The sequence below is a fragment of the Pongo pygmaeus genome, chromosome 19 (genome assembly GCF_028885625.2).
Source record: "Pongo pygmaeus isolate AG05252 chromosome 19, NHGRI_mPonPyg2-v2.0_pri, whole genome shotgun sequence".
NCBI classification, from domain to species: Eukaryota; Metazoa; Chordata; class Mammalia; order Primates; family Hominidae; genus Pongo; species Pongo pygmaeus.
The window spans coordinates 73302766-73320505 of record NC_072392.2 but is presented as its reverse complement, the minus strand read 5'-3'; the positions used below and the strand labels follow the sequence as shown (position 1 = coordinate 73320505).

General features: G+C 46.3%; 1 protein-coding gene across 5 annotated transcripts in view; it reads right to left on the bottom strand.

Annotated features, from left to right (window-relative positions):
• The window catches only part of WIPF2 (WAS/WASL interacting protein family member 2), a 61858-nt gene extending 46217 nt beyond the window's left edge, over positions 1-15641 (bottom strand). Inside the window, exon 1 of one of the 5 annotated variants that reach the window (XM_054457165.2) lies at positions 15468-15641. The gene's annotated coding sequence lies outside the window, so the exon portion shown is untranslated. Of the gene's footprint in view, positions 1-15166; positions 15192-15442 lie in introns of those variants that run through there. The other 4 variants (XM_054457167.2, XM_054457166.2, XM_063656430.1 and 1 more) reach the window with 4 other exon arrangements.
• Between the last annotated feature and the right edge of the window lie 2099 nt (positions 15642-17740).

Genomic DNA, 17740 nt, shown 5'->3' with positions numbered 1-17740 from the left:
TGCAAGGCCTCAAAAAAGTCCCACTCTCCAGAGGCCAGGCACGGTGGCTCATGCCTGTAATCCCAGCACTTTGGGAGGCCAAGACGGGCAGATCACCTGAGGTCAGGAATTCGAGACCAGCCTGACCAACATGGAAGAAACCTGGTCTCTACTAAAAATACAAAATTAGCGGGGCATGGTGATGCATGCCGGTAATCCCAGCTACTCGGGAGGCTGAGGTAGGAGAATCGCTTGAACCCGGGAGGCGGAGGTTGTGGTGAGCTGAGATCGTGCCATTGTACTCCAGCCTGGGCAACAAGAGCGAAACTCCGTCTCAAAAAAAAAAAAAAAAAAGTCTCACTCTCCAAAGACTCCCTTCATAAAGCCTCTGGAAGAGGTGCTCCACTAATGTGCTTCAATGATGAGAAGAGGTTTATACCTGTCAGAGTTTAGGGATGAATTAGTGACTTTCCGTAAAACAAGCAGAAAACAAAAAAGGGAAGGAAGGAAAAGAATGACAATTACTATGTCTAGGGAAAAACTACACAAGGAAGTAAAGGTAATCGAATGATACAGTCATTATACTGGGCGCTAAATTTTTTTTCTTTTGCAACTTTCGCTTCTACTTCCTTCTGGATTCATCTGGAGGCCTGGGAACTACATTTATCAGAATCCTCCAATCAGTGCCATTGTGGTTTAAATTCTACCAACACTTAAGATTTGCACAATGGGCCGGGCGCGCTGGCTCAAGCCTGTAATCCCAGCACTTTGGGAAGCCGAGGTGGGCAGATCACAAGGCCTGGAGATCGAGACCATCCTGGCTAACACGGTGAAACCCCGCCTCTACTAAAAATACAAAAAATTAGCTGGGAGCGGTGGCGGACGCCTGTAGTCCCAGCTACTAGAGAGGCTGAGGCAGGAGAATGGCGTGAACCCAGCAGGCAGAGCTTGCAGTGAGCTGAGATCGCGCCACTGCACTCCAGCCTGGGTGACAGAGCAAGACTCCATCTCAAAAAAAAAAAAAAAGGAAAAAAAGAAGATTTGCACAATGGAAGAAGGGTAGATGCCATTACTGCTTCTCCAGTAGCAATGAGAGCGTGTGTGGCCTCGGACAGATGGCAGACATGTGGTTTGCAGCCGTTTCTAATTTTCTGCAAACTGCCTGTTTTGGTGCTTAAGGCAGCTAAGATTATTAACGGAAGCAATTTCTTGAAATTCCTGCAACGAGGTTTCCCTGACCTATGCTCTTCCAGCCTTCCAATGGTCTTGTAAGCATCTAAGATATCCTCTTTGAAATAACAAAAATGGTTTTTCTTTTTTTTTTTGAAGAAAGGGTCTCGCTCTTTCACCCAGGCTGGAGTGCAGTGGTGTGATCATGGCTTACTGAATGCAGCCTTGACCTACCCAGCTCAAGTGATCCTCCTACCTCTCAGCCTCCCAAATAGCTGGAACTACAAGCGCGTGCCACCATACCCAGATACTTTCCGGGTTTTTTGTTTTTGTTTTTGTTTTTGAGACAGAGTCTCACTCTGTCACCAGGCTTGAGTGCAGTGGCGTGATCTCAGCTCACTGCAACCTCCGCCTCCCAGGTTCAAGCAGTTCTTCTGCCTCAGCCTCCCGAGTAGCTGGGACTACAGGCGTGCACCTCCTGAGTAGCTGGGACTACAGGCATGCGCCACCACACTCAGCTAATTTTTGTATTTTTAGTAGAGACGGGGTTTCCCCATGTTGGCCAGGATGGTCTCAATCTCTTTACCTTGTGATCCACCTGCCTCAGCCTCCCAAAATGCTGGGATTACAGGCATGAGCCACTGTGCCTGGCCTGTTTTTTTAATTATTTTTTGACATGGAGTTTTGCTCTTGTTGCCCAGGCTGGAGTGCAATGGCACAATCTCAGCTCACCGCAACCTCTGCCTCCCGCATTCAGGCAATTCTCCTGCCTCAGCCTCCCGAGTAGCTGAGATTACAGGCATGCACCACCACGCCTGGCTAATTTTGTATTTTTAGTAGAGATATGGTTTCTCCATGTTGGTCAGGCTGGTCTCAAACCCCCAACCTCAGGTGATCCGCCCGCTTCAGCTTCCCAAAGTGTTGAGACTACAGGCGTGAGCCACAGTGCCCGGCCCAATTTTGTATTTTTAGTAGAGACGGGGTTTCACCATGTTGGCCAGGCTGGTCGCAAACTCCCAATCTCAGGTCTTGACCTCCCCAAAGTGCTGGGATTACAGGCTTGTGCCATCACCTTCAGCCTCAACAGATAATATCTAAGAATGGAAAACTCAAGAAAGAACTGTATAGCCAGCTGCAGTGGTGCACACCTGTACTCCCCACTAACGCAGGAGGACTGCTTGAGCCCAAGAGTTCAAAGCCATCCTGGACAACACAGCAAGACTTCATCTATCAAAAAAAAAAGAAAGAATAAACACCCTAAACATACTATATAGAAATATGGATAATATACATCAGGGAAAAAAAAATTGCAAAAGTGGTTAAAAACAAACAAGCAGAAATAAAGCAGTGTTTTTTTTTTCTAATTATAAGCCTTGTAGTACTATCTGATTCTTTATGTATTCTTACTATTTTGACAAAAAACAATTACCAAAAACCAAAAACCCTAACACTGTATAAGCAAAACCACCATATAAACAAACTGACCAAAATTTCAAAATATAAGGTCAATGTTGGATCTGGTACCAATGCAGTTAAGGAGAATAGAAAATCCCAAACAAAACAAAAAATTTTAAAGACTTAATTAAGCCCAATTCTAGAACCAGTATCTTGACTCAACTCAAATGGCAGCAGGCTGGCTAATGTGACCTGAATCTCTGCCACAGCCTGGGTGTAACCACACAGTGATCAACAATCCCACAGAGGGCAAATATGAGAGCAACTTCCAATCTACCGTAGGAAATCACAACCAAAATTAATTGCAAAGGTACGCACAAAAATAGAGAAATGAGCCAGGTATGGTGGCTCATGCCTGTAATCCCAGCACTTTGGGAGGCCGAGGCGGGCGGATGACCTGAGGTCGGGAGTTCAAGACCAGTCTGACCAACATGGTGAAACCCTGTCTCTACTAAAAATGCAAAATTAGCCGGGCATGATGGCGCATGCCTGTAATTCCAGCTACTCAGGAGGCTGAGGCAGGAGAATCGCTTGAACCGGGAGGCAGAGTTTGCAGTGATCCGAGATCACGCCACTGCATTCCAGCCTGGGCAACATGAGTGAAACTCCACCTCAAAAAAAAAAAAAAAGAGAAATGAATATTAAAATCAATTACTGGCCGGGCACGGTGGCTCATACCTGTAATCCCATCACTTTGGGAGGCCGAGGTGGATCACTTGAGCTCAAGAATTCGAGACCAGCCTGGGCAACATGGCAAAAGCATCTACAAAAATTCAAAAATTAGGCCAGGCATGGTGGTGCTCATGCCTGTAATCCCAGCACTTTGGGAGGCCAAGGCAGGTGGACTGCTTGAGGTCAGGAGTTTGAGACCAGCCTGGCCAACATGGTGAAACCCTGTCTCTACTAAAACTACAAAAATTAGCTGTGTGTGGTGGCGTGCACCTGTGACTCCAGCTACTCCAGAGGCTGAAGCATGAGAATTGCTTGAACCTGGGAGCCAGAGACTGCAGTGAGCTGAGATCACGCCACCGTACTCTGGTCTGGGCAATAGAGCGAGACCCTGTCTCAAAAAAAAAAAAAATTAGCCAGGCGTGGTGGCATGTGCCTGCAATCCCAGCTACTCAGGACGCTGAGGTGGGAAGATTGCTTGAGCCCAGGAGGCAGAGGCTGCAGTGAGCAGAGATCACACCACTGCACTCCAGCCTGGGTGACAAAGCCAGATCCTGTCTCAAAAAAATAAAAGTAAAATCAATTACCTTAACTCTCTTTTTAGGTCTTGTTTTCAATGTAATGCCACTAACTGCTAAAAAAAAAAAATCAAAGAATCTTTAGACATTCTAAGAAACTGTTAATTAGATTTAAAATGCAATTACAAGGCAAGCTGAAACCTAGTCATGGATGACCAAAAAAAACAGCTCTTCTCAGATTGTAAGCTAGCCATATCTCGTATTACTAGCTCCCAACTTCCAAGAGCCAGCCTTCATCTGCACACTCCATATATAAAAGTAGAAAAGCGGCCAGGCGCGGTGGCTCACGCCTGTAATCCCAGCACTTTGAGAGGCCAAGGCGGGTGGATCACAAGGTCAGGAGTTCAAGACCAGTCTGGCCAAGATGGTGAAACCCTGTCTCTACTAAAAATACAAAAAATTAGCTGGGCGTGGTGGCGGGCACCTGTAATCCCAACTACTCGGAGGCTGAGGCAGAGAACTGCTTGAACCCGGGAGGCGGATGTTGCAGTGAGCTGAGATCGTGCCACTGCACTCCAGCTGGGACACGGAGCAAGACTGTCTCAAAAAAAAAAAGCAGAAAAGCACAGAGAACAGTCAGATAGAAGAAAAATCCAGTGATAACAGTCCCCACTAAGAAAAGGCCTGAAAGAACACTTAAACAGATGCTCCAAAAAATGTTGATCCAGACTTCACATGGAGAGAAGTGTCCTGCCTCATTTCAAAGATAATATATTAAGTCCCAACTCATCACAGATAATCTAATAACAAAGCTGTGACTTTCATTGTCAAGGAGTCTCTTCTCTTACATTCTAATACCCTTAAGCCATCAGAAACACAGATGCTCCTGGCTGAAATGCTAGAAAATTTGCACATTTCCATCCCTTGATCACTAGTGATGGGCTGCTAAGTCAAGAGTCTACTTTAAGTTATAAAAACACGGCAAGCTGATCCAATTAAACAAAAAAAGTACTAAATCAAACAGGACCATCTGGGTTTTGAGTACTGTGATTTCTGAACAAGTCAATACACTTGCAGATAAAAACGCTTTCATATATTCAGAATTATAATGGCCCTTGGGCTACCTTGCGTGTCCAACAAGACTTACGTGTCATGCTAAGACATATGGCCTAGATGATGGGTACGACAGAATACTATATTCATCGGTTCAAAATAAGAACATCTGTTCTCTCCCTAGCACCATGAAGATGATTTTTAAAACAGTCAACATTCCTTAACAGTAAATAGGTTTTTTCTTTTTTTAAACACTCCTCCCTGCTCCTCCCACTAAAAGTAAATAGGTTTTCTGTTTCCTAAATAGCAAGTCTGGTAAACTGACAATCCCATCATCCCCCATAATCTAAGAATCGTTCCCCAATAATCCTAATCTCCAAAACAATTTCTAAGATCCTAAAATTTTAAGAGCTAATCCAGCCAACCAAGTTTGATTTGCAGGACCTATGAGAAATCAAGACTAAAAGAATAGGTTTTATCCAGGAAAGTTCTTATAAAAACTGTTTCACTGCACAAGCATCAGACTTCTTTATGACACTGATAGTCTCATCATCAACACTAGTAAAAGAACTGACAGGAAAAAAAAAAAAGCTCTATTGTAGAAGCTGACCTCAAAATTCACTATTCTATTACTCTTTTAGTTGTTGTTTTTTGAAACAGGGTCTCACTCTGTCTCCGAGGCTGGAGTGCAGTGGTGCTGCAACAGCTCACTGCAACCTCCCTCTCCTGGGGCTCAAGTGATCCTCCTACCTCAGCCTCCTGCGCAGCTGGGAACCACAGGTGCTTGTCACCATGCCCAGCTAGTATTTTAATTATATAGAGACTGGGAGTCTCCCTATGTTGCCCAGATTGGTTTTGAACTTCTGGGCTCAAGTGATCCTCCCACCTTGGTCTCCCAAAGTGTTGGTATTACAGGCATGAGCCACCATGCCAGCCTATTTACCCATTTTTTAGGACAGCTCACATTCTGAAGCCTTGCCTCCTACCTCTCTGTTTTTCACTCCCTAAGCTCCAGCCACACTGGAACCTCTTTCAATTCTTCAGAATACAAACATTCTTTCCCTCCTCAGGACGTTCACCTATGCCATCTCCTCTACCTAGATCAGTCTTTTGTCCTCCCTTCATTCTTAGGTTTCACCCTTAAAACTCAATTCCTCAGAGACCTTCTCTGACTGCCCTTCCTCTCAATCAACCTGGGATGGGCTAATCATTAGCTGTCTCCACAGCATTTACAGCAACGGTAATAATTATTTGTTTAATAAATGTCTTTGGGCCAGGCACGGTGGCTCACACCTACAATCCCAGCACTTTAGGAGGCCGAGGCAGGCGGATCATTTGAGGTCAGGAGTTTGAGATCAGCCTGGCCAACATGGTGAAACCCCATCTCTACTAAAAATACAAACAAATTAGCCAGACATGGTGGCATGCACCTGTAGTCCCAGCTACTTGGGAGGCTACAGGAGAATGGCTTCAACCTGGGAGGCAGAGGTTGCGGTGAGCCAAGATCGTGCCACTGCACTCCAGCTTGGCTAACAGAGCTAGACTCTGTCTAAAACAAATAAATGAATAAATGAATAAATGTCTTTGGCCAGGTGCAGTGGCTCACACCTGTTATCCCAGCACCTTGGGACGCCGAGGTGGGCAGCTCACCTGAGGTCAGGAGTTCGAGACCAGCCTAATAAGGAGAAACCCCATCTCTACAAAAAATACAAAATTAGCCAGGCGTGGTGATGCATGCCTGTAATCCCAGCTACTTGGGAAGCTGAAGTAGGAGAATCACTTGAACCCGGGAGGCGGAGGTTGCGGTGAGCTGAGATCGTGCCACTGTACTCCAGCCTGGACAACAAGAACAAAACTTCGTCTAAAAAAAAAAAAAAAAAGACCAGGCTGGGCAACATGGCAAAGCCCCACCTCTACAAAAACTACAAAAATTAGCCACGGTGGCATGCACCTGCAGTCCCAGCTATTTAGGAGGCTAAGGCAAGAGAATCGCTTGAGCCCAGGAGGTGGAGGTCACAGTGAGCCAAGATGGGAATGAAACCTTGTCTAAAAAAAAAAAGTCTTCCACCGTAAGTGGAAGAACAAGTCAGGGCCAGGTGTGGTGGCTCATGCCTGTAATTATAGCACTTTGAGACAGGAGGACTGCTTAAGCCCAGGAGTTCAAGACCAGCCTGGGCAACAAAGTGAGACCTCATGTCTACAAAAAATTTTAAAAATTGTGCACACACCTGTGGTCCCAGCTACACAGGAGGCTGAGGTGGGAGGATTGCTTGAGCCCAGAAGGTCGAGGCTACAAGGAACCATGTTTGCACCACTAAATTCCAGCCTGGGTGACAGAGAGAGACTCTGTCTCAAAAAAAAAAAAAAAAAAAAGACCGAGAAAATTTCTTCACTACCCTATCTGCACCCCCTACATCCCCTACCACAGTACTTGGCACACAGTAGGAACTCAAAAATTCTTGTTGAATAAATGAATAACAAACACCAAAGAAAATCAGCTTCAGCAATTCTAGTTCTAAGAATTTACCCTACAGACAGAGTCACATATGCAAAGAGCCAAATATATATGCTTCTTCACTGGAGCATTGTTTGTAATAGCAAAAGACTGGAAACTGTATATGTCTATCAATGTAAGGTGGGTGCCAAGTATCTTTATTGCTGATAGGGAGTAACAGCCAAAAGAGGTATAAAAACAAGCAAAAGATACAGATAGTATTAACAGTGTGCTACATCTATTAAAAAAAAAAAAAACAAGAAATATATATATTTGCTTTATATGTACCTGGTATCTCTGGAACAAATTTTTTTTTGTTTTTTGTTTTGTTTTGTTTTGAGACAAAGTCTCACTCTGTCACCCAGGCTGGAGTGCAGTGGCACAATTTTAGCTCACCGTTCCGCCTCCCAGGTTCAAGCGATTCTTGTGCCTCAGCTCCTGAGTAACCGGGACTACAGGCACACACCACCATGCCCCGCTAATTTTTATATTCTTAGTAGAGACAGGGTTTCACCATGTTGGCCAGGCTGGTCTCCAACTTCTGACCTCAGGTGATCCGCCCGCCTCGGCCTCCCAAAGTGCTGGGATTACACGTGTGAGCCACCGCAACTGACCTGGAACAGATCTTAAGAAAATAATAATACGAGTCGCCTCTGGGAAGATGAACTGGATTGATAGGAAGACAAACGTAGATGTTTCCAAGGGTATTCACTATATACTTTCTTTTTCTTGGCAGGTGAGTTGATACATACTCCTTAGTGGATTCTGACTTCCATGGCCACCATCCTGCTTATATACTTTTTTATCTTTTAAATTTTGTATTATTTATTTAAAATATAAAATTTGTGGCCAGGAGCAGTGACTCATGCCTGTAATCCTAGCACTTTGGAAAGCTGAGGCAGGCAGATCACGAGGTCAGGAGTTTGAGACCAGCCTGTCCAACACGGTGAAACCCCGTCTCTACTAAAAATACAAAAATTAGCTGGGCGTGGTGGCACACGCCTGTAATCTCAGCTACTTGACAGGGTGAGGCAGGAGAATTGCTTGAGCCTGGGAGGCGGAGCTTGCAATGAGCCTAGATCTTGCCACTGCACTCCAGCCTGGCTGACAAGAGTGAAACTCTGTCTCAAAAAAAATGAATAAATAGGCTGGGCGTGGTGGCTTACGCCGGTAATCCCAGCACTTTGGGAGGCCGAGGCGGGCAGATCACTAGGTCAGGAGTTCAAGACCAGCCTGGTCAACAAGGTGAAACCCCGCCTCTACTAAAAAATACAAAAATTAGCTGGGCATGGTGGCGTGCACCTGTAATCTCAGCTACTCAGGAGGCTAAGGCAGCAGAATCGCTTGAACCCAGGAGGCAGAGGCTGCAGTGAGCCGAGATTGTGCCACTGCACTCCAACCTGGGCAACAGAGCAAGACTCAGTCTCAAAAATAATACTAATAATAAATTTAAAAAATTAAAAAAATAAAATTTGCTAAAAACAGTTCTGTCCTTATTTCTAAGACAGAGAAAGAAACAGTTTAAATGTCTCACATCTGGATCTTAGATGATAAACATCCTCCCTACTGGGTGAGCACTGGGAGGGCAGAAATGGAAGAAGGAAAACTCACTTATCCACAAATCTCAGACATCGCATCTCATACTAGTGTACTACCTTAGAAGAAAATTCCAAAGGCTGGGCACAGCGGCTCATGCCTGTAATCCCAGCACTTTGGGAGGCCAAAGTGGGCGGATCACAAGGTCAGGAGTTCGAGACCAGTCTGGCCAACACAGTGAAATCCCGTCTCTACTAAAAATACAAAAAAAAAAAAATTAAATTAGCCGGGTGTGGTGGTGTGCACCTGTAATCCCAGCTACTTGGGAGGCTGAGGCAGGAGAATCACATGAACCCAGGAGGCGGAGGTTGCAATGAGCTGGGATCACGCCACTGCACTCCAGACTGGCCGACAGAACGAGACTCCATCTCAAAAAAAAAAAAAAAAAGAAAAAAAAAAGAAAATTCCTTTTTTTTTTTTTTTTTTTTTTTTTTTACCAACTATCCCAATCTGAATACATATGGAGAATGTTTTCACAGTCAGAGGGATTATTGGGAGGGGAAAAAAAAAAGGATTATTCAATTCAGCATTTCCAGAAGCACAGAAAGTAGGTCAGTGAATTTGCACTTTAGAAATATCATAATTACTTGCTAAAAACAAGTTATTTCCACTGAGGGGCCTCGAAATCCAAATGGCACTCAATTTGAATTCATGAAGCTTAAGAAACTAAATTTTTTTTGAAAATCAATTATAATGGCTGAGCCTGGTGGCTCACACCTATAATCCCAGCACTTTAGGAGGCCGGCAAAAGTTCAAGACCAGGCTGGGCAACACGGCGAAACCCCATCTCTACAAAAAATAAAAATTAGCGAAGCATAGTGGCGTGTGCCTGTAGTCCCAGCTACACAGGAGGCTGAAGTGGGAAAAACACCTGAGCCTGAGCCTGGGGAGGTCAAGGCTACAGATCACGCCGCCGCGCTCCAGCCTGGGCAAGAGAGAGAGATCCTGTCTCAAAATAAAAAGGGAATGATCTTCACAATCCATCCCAAAACATATTGGAGATAACCCTACCTTTAGCTAACTACCTCCTGAAAAACAAGAGAGTATTTACTAAGTAGAACACATTGTTGGATAGCCATTCCAAATTGCTCTAACTTTGCCAAGCTTAAATGGCAAGGAAGAAACCAATTCCTGGCCCCCCTATTTGATAACTTACATACTTCCGCAGGCTCATAGGCCAAACTGAGCCAAAATCTTAAAGAGTTAAGACTGACATAGACATTAGCAAACATATCACCTTTTTTTCCTATTAACATTGTTGTTCCCCATAAAGGTCTATTCAGCATTTTTTTTAGTAGCCCTCGTAGATATCAAGAAATGCTCATAAATTTAGCCTGTAGTTCCTCAGGCTCAATGGCTTGAGTGAGAAAAGAAAAAAAAAAAAAAGTCGGAAATACTGTCTTCTCTTCCACGATGCCCATGAAGCCAGGCAAAGGCAATGATTCTGCATTTAATCACTAGATGAATAAGAAACAGACTTGAATTTAGAAGAAAGATAAAGGATCACAACAACATTCAGTAAAGAGTACTGCCTCTATTTCTTTGCAAAGCAGCTCTCAGGATCTGCCAATGAACCTCATTTTGACATGGAACGCCCCATCCACTCTAATCCGGGGCATATCCCTCAAGACACAGTCAGTCAACGGGAACTCTGCCAACTTTTGCTTGGGAGTTGTGTGAAGAACAGTAGCAACAAGAGCCTACTTTGAGAAGGAGATCAACAATCACACTCAAGAAGAAAAGAAGTTATTTGGCAAAGGGATGCATGTTGCCAAAATGTTAGTCACAGCTTCAAGGGCCCAGTTTGTGTCTCTACAACTATTCTTTGCTTTGACAGAGTCCATTCTCTGACCCAGGAAACAGCTCAGCTTCTGTCACCCTCCCCATCTGAAGCAGTGAAGAATCCTTTCAATTTGGTAGTATCAAACTGTGACACAGACAAGATGTCCACCAGAGACTAAAAGGGGAGAAAAAATGTGTAATTTGCCACTTTCTACATAGGACTGGCTCAAGCAGAGCAATGGAAAACTGTGACAGGATAGGAAAAATGGAAAATCATTACGTTAAAGAAGCAGGCTGGGCCGGGCGCGGTGGCTCACACCTGTAATTTCAGCACTTTGGGAGGCCGAGGCTGGTGGATCACAAGGTCAGGAGATGGAGACCATCCTGGCTAACACGTTGAAACCCCGTCTCTACTAAAAAATCAGCCGGGCGTGGTGGCAGGCGCCTGTAGTCCCAGCTCCTGGGGAGGCTGAGGCAGGAGAATGGCATGAACCTGGGAGGCGGAGCTTCCAGGGAGCCGAGATTGCGCCACTGCACTCCAGCCTGGGGGACAAAGTGAGACTCCGTCTCTAAAAAAAAAAAAAAGAAAAAAAAGAAAAAAAAGAAGCAGGCTGTACCAAAAGTCTGCCCAGGAGCACCGAGCCTCCATATGTTATCTCAAAATCCCCTTAAAAAACAAACCAAAAAGGTACACTGTAGGTTGCAACAGCATAATATTAAGCAGGTTTTTACTCCCAAATAAATGCATATATTTTGTAGCCTGCAGCTCTTCCTGGGGTTGTAAGAAGACTATGTTTGCTGAAGCTGCCTGAACCAAGAGCCCATGAATTTCAGTTATTTCGGAGCAGGAAAACAGACTAACATATACCAGGTTACTCTCCCGATCAGAGAGCACAAGTAAAGAAAGAACATTTAATAATTTTCTCGGGCCGGGCGCGGTGGCTCACACCTGTAATCCCAGCACTTTGGGAGGCCGAGACGGGCAGATCACAAGGTCAGAAGTTCGAGACCAGCCTGACCAACATGGTGAAACCTCGTCTCTACAAAAATACAAAAATTAGCCGGGCGTGATGGCACCCGGCTACTCAGGAGGCTGAGGCAGAAGAATCACTTGAACCAGGGAGGTGGAGGTTGCAGTGAGCAGAGATCATGCCATTGCACTCCAGCCTGGGCAACTGAGCGAGACTCCATCTCAAAAAAAAAAAAAAAAAAAAAAATTTTCTCTTCAACAGAACAAGACTTCTGTCTCTTGCCTTTTTTTTTTCCTAAAAACACCTAGTGAGTCTGGAATCTCTTCCCTTCATAAAAGCCATCAGTAAAACCTGAAAACTCCAATGTTCACACCTCCCCTGCATTTCACCTTGGTGCTATCACATAACTTATCAGTACCAGCTAGAGTAAACACTACTCTAGTATCAAGTGTGAGGTGGAATTAGTAAATGACCAGCCTGGCCAACATGGCAAAACCCTGTCTCTACTAAAAATACAAAAATTAGCCAGGTGGCACATGCCTGTAATCCCAGCTACTTGGGAGGCTGAGCCAGGAGAATTGCTTGAACCCAGGAGACAGAGGTTGCAGTGAGCCAAGATTGTGCCACTGCACTCCAGCCTGGGCAATATAGCAAGACTCTGTCTCAAAATAAATAAATAAATAAACAAATAAAAAAAAAACCACTACATTCTACTAGTCTTCATCAACTGACTTCATTCATCTCCACCTCCCCCAACTCTTAACCTCCCTATCTTCATCTTGATGGCAACCAATACAATGTAACACAATATGAAATTTTTACTTTTAAAAGTTGACATTAATAAGAGTTAAAAAACTAAACATGTGGCCAGGTGTGGTAGCTCATGCCTGTAATCTCAACACTTTGGGAGGCCGAGGTGAGTCAGGAGTTCGAGACCAGCCTGACCAATGTGGTGAAACCCCATCTCTATCAAAATACAAAAAATTAGCTGGGCGTGGTGGTGGATGCCTATAGTCCCAGTTACTTGGGGGGACTGAGGCAGGAGAAGCGCTTGAATCCGGGAGGCGGAGGTTACAGTGAGCCAAGACTGCGCCATTCCACTCCAGCCTGGGCAGCAGGAGCGAAACTCTGTCTCAAAAAAAAAAAAAAAAACTGAATATGCATCAAATCAAAACCAGTTCTTCCCTGGCTAGCACGCAGACACACACACACACGCACACACACGAGCAAGGCTAAGAGGAAGAAACAGAAAGACATGTTCCCTTTTGTTGTTGTTGTTGTTGTTGTTGAGGTGGAGTTTCGCTCTTGTTGCCCAGGATGGAGTGCAATGGCGCGATCTCAGCTCACTGGAACCTCAGGTGATCCACCACCTTGGCCTCCCAAAGCGTTGGGATTATAGGCGTGAGCCAGCGTGCCCAGCCTTGTTTTTCTTTAAGAGACAGGTCGACCAGGCGCGGTGGCTCACGCCTGTAATCTCAACGCTTTGGGAGGCCAAGACGGGCAGATCACGAGGTCAGGAGTTCGAGACCAGCCTGGCCAATACGGTGAAACTCTGTCTCTACTAAAAATACAAAAATTAGCTGGGTGTGGCAGCACGCGCCTGTAATCCCAGCTACTTGGGAGGCTGAGGCAGAAGAATCGCTTAAACCTGGGAGGCGGAGGTTGCAGGGAGCCGAGATCATGCCACTGCACTCCAGCCTGGGCAAGAGAGTGAGACTCCGTCTTAAAAAAAAAAAAAAGAGAGAGAGAGATGGTGTATTGCTATGTTGCCCAGAATGGTCTCGAACTCTTAGACTCAAGCAATCCTCCTGCCTCAGCCTCCCAAGTAGCTGGGATTACAGGCAGGTACACCATTGTATGTCTTTTAAATATCAATATCTCAATCTCATTTTCAGAGATCACTTCTATGCAACCACTTTAAAGATCCCATGTGTTAAACTTAGAGGCAGGGAGAGAGGAAACCTATATTTCAAAGGGGAAAAAAATGAGAGTTTAATAATTTGCCTTGAAGTTATTTACTAAATCCATAGGTAGGCTAAAACTGTCCTTATTCCCTGTGGTTCTCTTCTGATTTGTAAAAGGAGAACAGAATAGCCAAAAACATTCAGTAAGACAGTCAAAAACTAAAACCGTAAGGCAAAAATAACAGCATGAAAAAGGATGGGGACCCTGGGAGAGCCCAAATCAATAACAGATTATTCAAGTCCTTTAAAAAATATGAATTCTGGACGGGCGCAGAGGCTCACACCTGTAATCCCAGAACTTTGGGAGGCCGAGGCAGGCGGATCACAAGGTCAGGAGATCCAGACCATCCATCCTGGCTAACACAGTGAAACTCTGTCTCTACTAAAAATACAAAAAAAAATTAGCCGGGTGTGGTGGTGCGCGCCTATAGTCGCAGCTACTCGGGAGGCTGAGGCAGAAGAATGGGCGTGAACCCGGGAGGCGGAGCTTGCAGTGAGCCGAGATCGCACCACTACACTCCAGCCTAGGCGACTGAGCGAGACTCCGTCTCAAAAAAAAAAAAAAAAAAAAAACGAATTCTGGGCCAGGCACAGTGCCTCATCCCTGTAATCCCAGCACTTGGGGAGGCCGAGGCAGGAGGATCACTTGAGCCCAGGAATTCCAGACTAGCCTGGACAACAGGGCAAGGCTCTGTCTCCACCAAAAAAAAATATATATATATACATATATATATATACACGTTAGGTGGGAGTAGTGGCCACACCTGCGGTCCCAGCTATTGGCGGGGCTTAGGTGGAAGGACCACTTTAGCCCAGGAGGTCGAGGCTTTAAGGAGCCATGATCATGCCACTGCACTCCAGCCCGGGCGACAGAGTGAGACCACGTCTCTTAAAAGAAAAAAAAAAAAAAAAGAAAAAAGAATTCCATCACATACCAGTTCCTTGCCCCAATGTTATTTTTAAGAACTTTCCTTCCTGATCAAAAATTCGACCATCACACTGCCATGCTGAACACTTTAACATTTCCATCTTGGCCGGGTGCAGTGGCTCACACCTGTAATCCCAGCACTCTGGGAGGCCAAGGTGGGAAGATCGCTTGAGCCCAGGAGTTCAAGACTAGTCTGAGCAACATAGCCAGACCCCACCTTTAAAACAAAAAAAAATTCCATCTTCCCTCACTTCACACCACTTCAACATGAACCCTCAACTCCAGACGTTCCAATGCGCATCTCAACGTTCTCAATCCAACCTTTAACTAAATTCTGATTCCTTTTCAAAGAACGCTCTCAAGATTCCCTCCGTGTAAGCAGTTTCCCAAGCCATCTTCTCAAACACTAGCTTTCACCTAACTCAATCCCCAAAATGTCACACTGGACTCCTCACCCACAGCATCCTGCTAATTAGCTGTTCCCAACAGGTCCTCCGTTCCCGTCTCCCTTTTTGCGCACGATTACCTTCGTCCCTCACCCTGAGTTGCCGCCTTACCTCACCCAACCCTTCAGGAGCCCTTATTACCTGTCTCTCAAAAACCTTCCTCCCAATTTTCCCAGTCCACGCTCGCCCCATACCAATATCCGACCACTCCTCCCCAGATTCCCCACGCCCTCTCTCCTCCAGGTTCTTCCGATCCAGTCCCCCGGCCCCCCCGCCCCTCAGGCCCCGCCCGCAAGACCCCTCTCCCCCTCCGGCCCCTCCTCTAATGCCCCCCCTCTCTTCTCAAGCCCCGCCCCGAGCCCCCCTCCCAGCGACTTTCCCTCCCACTCAGGTCCGCAGGTCATTTCAGCGACTGACCCAGCCGCCCCGGCCTCTTTCCGACCTGGCCGCAGCTGCTCTGGGAGCGAATCCTCTGCCGCCTACACTCCGGCTTCCTCCTGTCCTGCTAGCCCCCCGGCAAGCTCTCTTTCTCGCCGTCGCCGCCGCCGCCGCCGCCCCTTTTGCCAACCCGGAAATGGATCTGCTCCCACCGTCCCCAGCGTCCGCGAACAAAATGGAGGCGGGGGGGAAAAGGAGGAGAGAGCAAGGAGCGGAGAGACGCGAGACGCATGCGCCCCTGGGAAGCCCGCCCCCTGCCGGCCCACGTAAAGGCGGAAGCGGTTGAGTGGCCGCCATCTTGGGAAGGTCACAGGAATTCCGCTTACCAGCTAAAAGCTGGGTTTGCAACTTTAGCTGCAATTGGAATCACCTGGCAAGATTTAAATAACTATGATGCCTGGTTCCCACCCCTGGAAATTATAATTTAATTCTGGGGTGCAGCCTAGGCATCAGGAAATTGTTGCAGGTGAGTCTAACGTGTTGCCAAGGTGGAGAACCACTGAGCTAAACAGTCATTGTTGAATATACTCCTTTCGTCTTTAATCCGCCGCACACACACACACACACCCTCCCCGCTAAATATCCTTCCTTAATCTCGAGTTAACGAAGAACCCGCCTCAGCCAACCTTGCAAAGGCCAAGTAGGCAAGCTCCGGTTGTCATAGCAACAGAGGCAGGCCACTGCTCACAAGTCATCATTTACGTCATCTTACCCACCTAACTCGAACACCTTCTCTTCTTTCTCAGGCTGGGGGGGTTTCCTCCAGCTTCCAGGGCTATAGGATGGTGCTGTGGACCCCTCCAGCTGCTTGGGCCAGAGAGAGAAATCCTGTGCCCTCTTTGATGGAGCTGCTGTTAACCCCTGACATCTGACTAAGTATCTCTCCCTAGTCCACCCAGAAAAGCGCTTTCCATTATAGCTTCAAAATACTCTTGGTTTAATTCCATTCCTAGCACAGAATCCGAAGTAAGGGGGCAAGATTGGGACTTAGTCCCCATTGCTTACAAGCCGTATGCCATTGGGCCTTAGCTGCCCTATCTGTAAAATGGGTCTAATAGTGCCTGTCCCGTCTGTCTCATAGAGTTGTTGCAAAGCTGAAATCAGTTAATGAATGGGAAAACGTGATAGAGCATAAGTTGTTATTATTTTTGTTTTCCTTCTATTCTGCCATGAGTAGTACTAGGCACCACCCACTAGTCAAGTAAATGTCACATTGAGTACCTGCTAAATACCAGGAGATGGCTACAGAGGTGACTAAGACAGAGCCTCTGCCCTCAGGGAACTCACTACGTTGGTGGGCAGACTGGCATAAACAGCTAGCTGAGATACAAGTCAGCGTGTGATTAGTGCTGTGGGACGTCAGACAAGGGAGCAATTAATTCCTGCTAAAGAATGGAAGGAGGTTTCCTAAATGGTTTGGAGCTGGGCCTTGAAGGATGAATGGAATTTTATTATTAATCAGAGAAGGCAGGGAATACAGAGCAGGCATAGGGATCAAGGACACGAGGTAAAGATTTTCAGCTGTCTACATCCTGCATGGCCATACGTGGGGCGATGGAGCCAGGGAGATGGTGAGTCCAAACACCTTACCAGAGCCTCCCAACTCTTCAGCCTCATCCCCTGCCTGTCCCCTCCTCACTCACTCTACATTATAAGGACCTGATTTCTATCACTGCAATGTACCCCATTCAGTAGTTCCCACCTCAGGGATTTTGTACTGGCTATCCTCCGCCTCTTCCTCATTTTTCAAGCCTTACTGCAAATGCTTCGTCCTCAGAGGGCATTCACTGCCCACTGTAGCTAATGTAAACCCCCATGCTCTATAACACACTCTGTGATAAGGGCAGCCGCTGGGATGAATATAGGGACATCTCACCCAGACTTGGGGAAATAGTGATAGAGGCTTCATGAAAAAAGTAAATGGCCCAAGTGCAGTGGCTCACGCCTGTAATCCCAGCACTTTGGGAGGCTGACGGGGGGGATCGCTTGAGCCCAGAAGTTCAAGACCAGCCTGGGAAACATGGTGAAATCTTGTTACTACATAAATTACCCGGATATGGCCAGGCACGGTGGCTCACGCCCGTAATCCCAGCACTTTGGGAGGCCAAGGTGGGCAGATCACCTGAGGTGGGGAGTTCGAGACCAACCTGACCAACATGGTGAAACCCCGTCTCTACTACAAATACAAAATTAGCCAGGTGTGTTGGCACATGCCTGTAATCCCAGCTACTTGGGATGCTGAGGCAGGAGAATCGCTTGAATCCAGGAGGTGGAGGT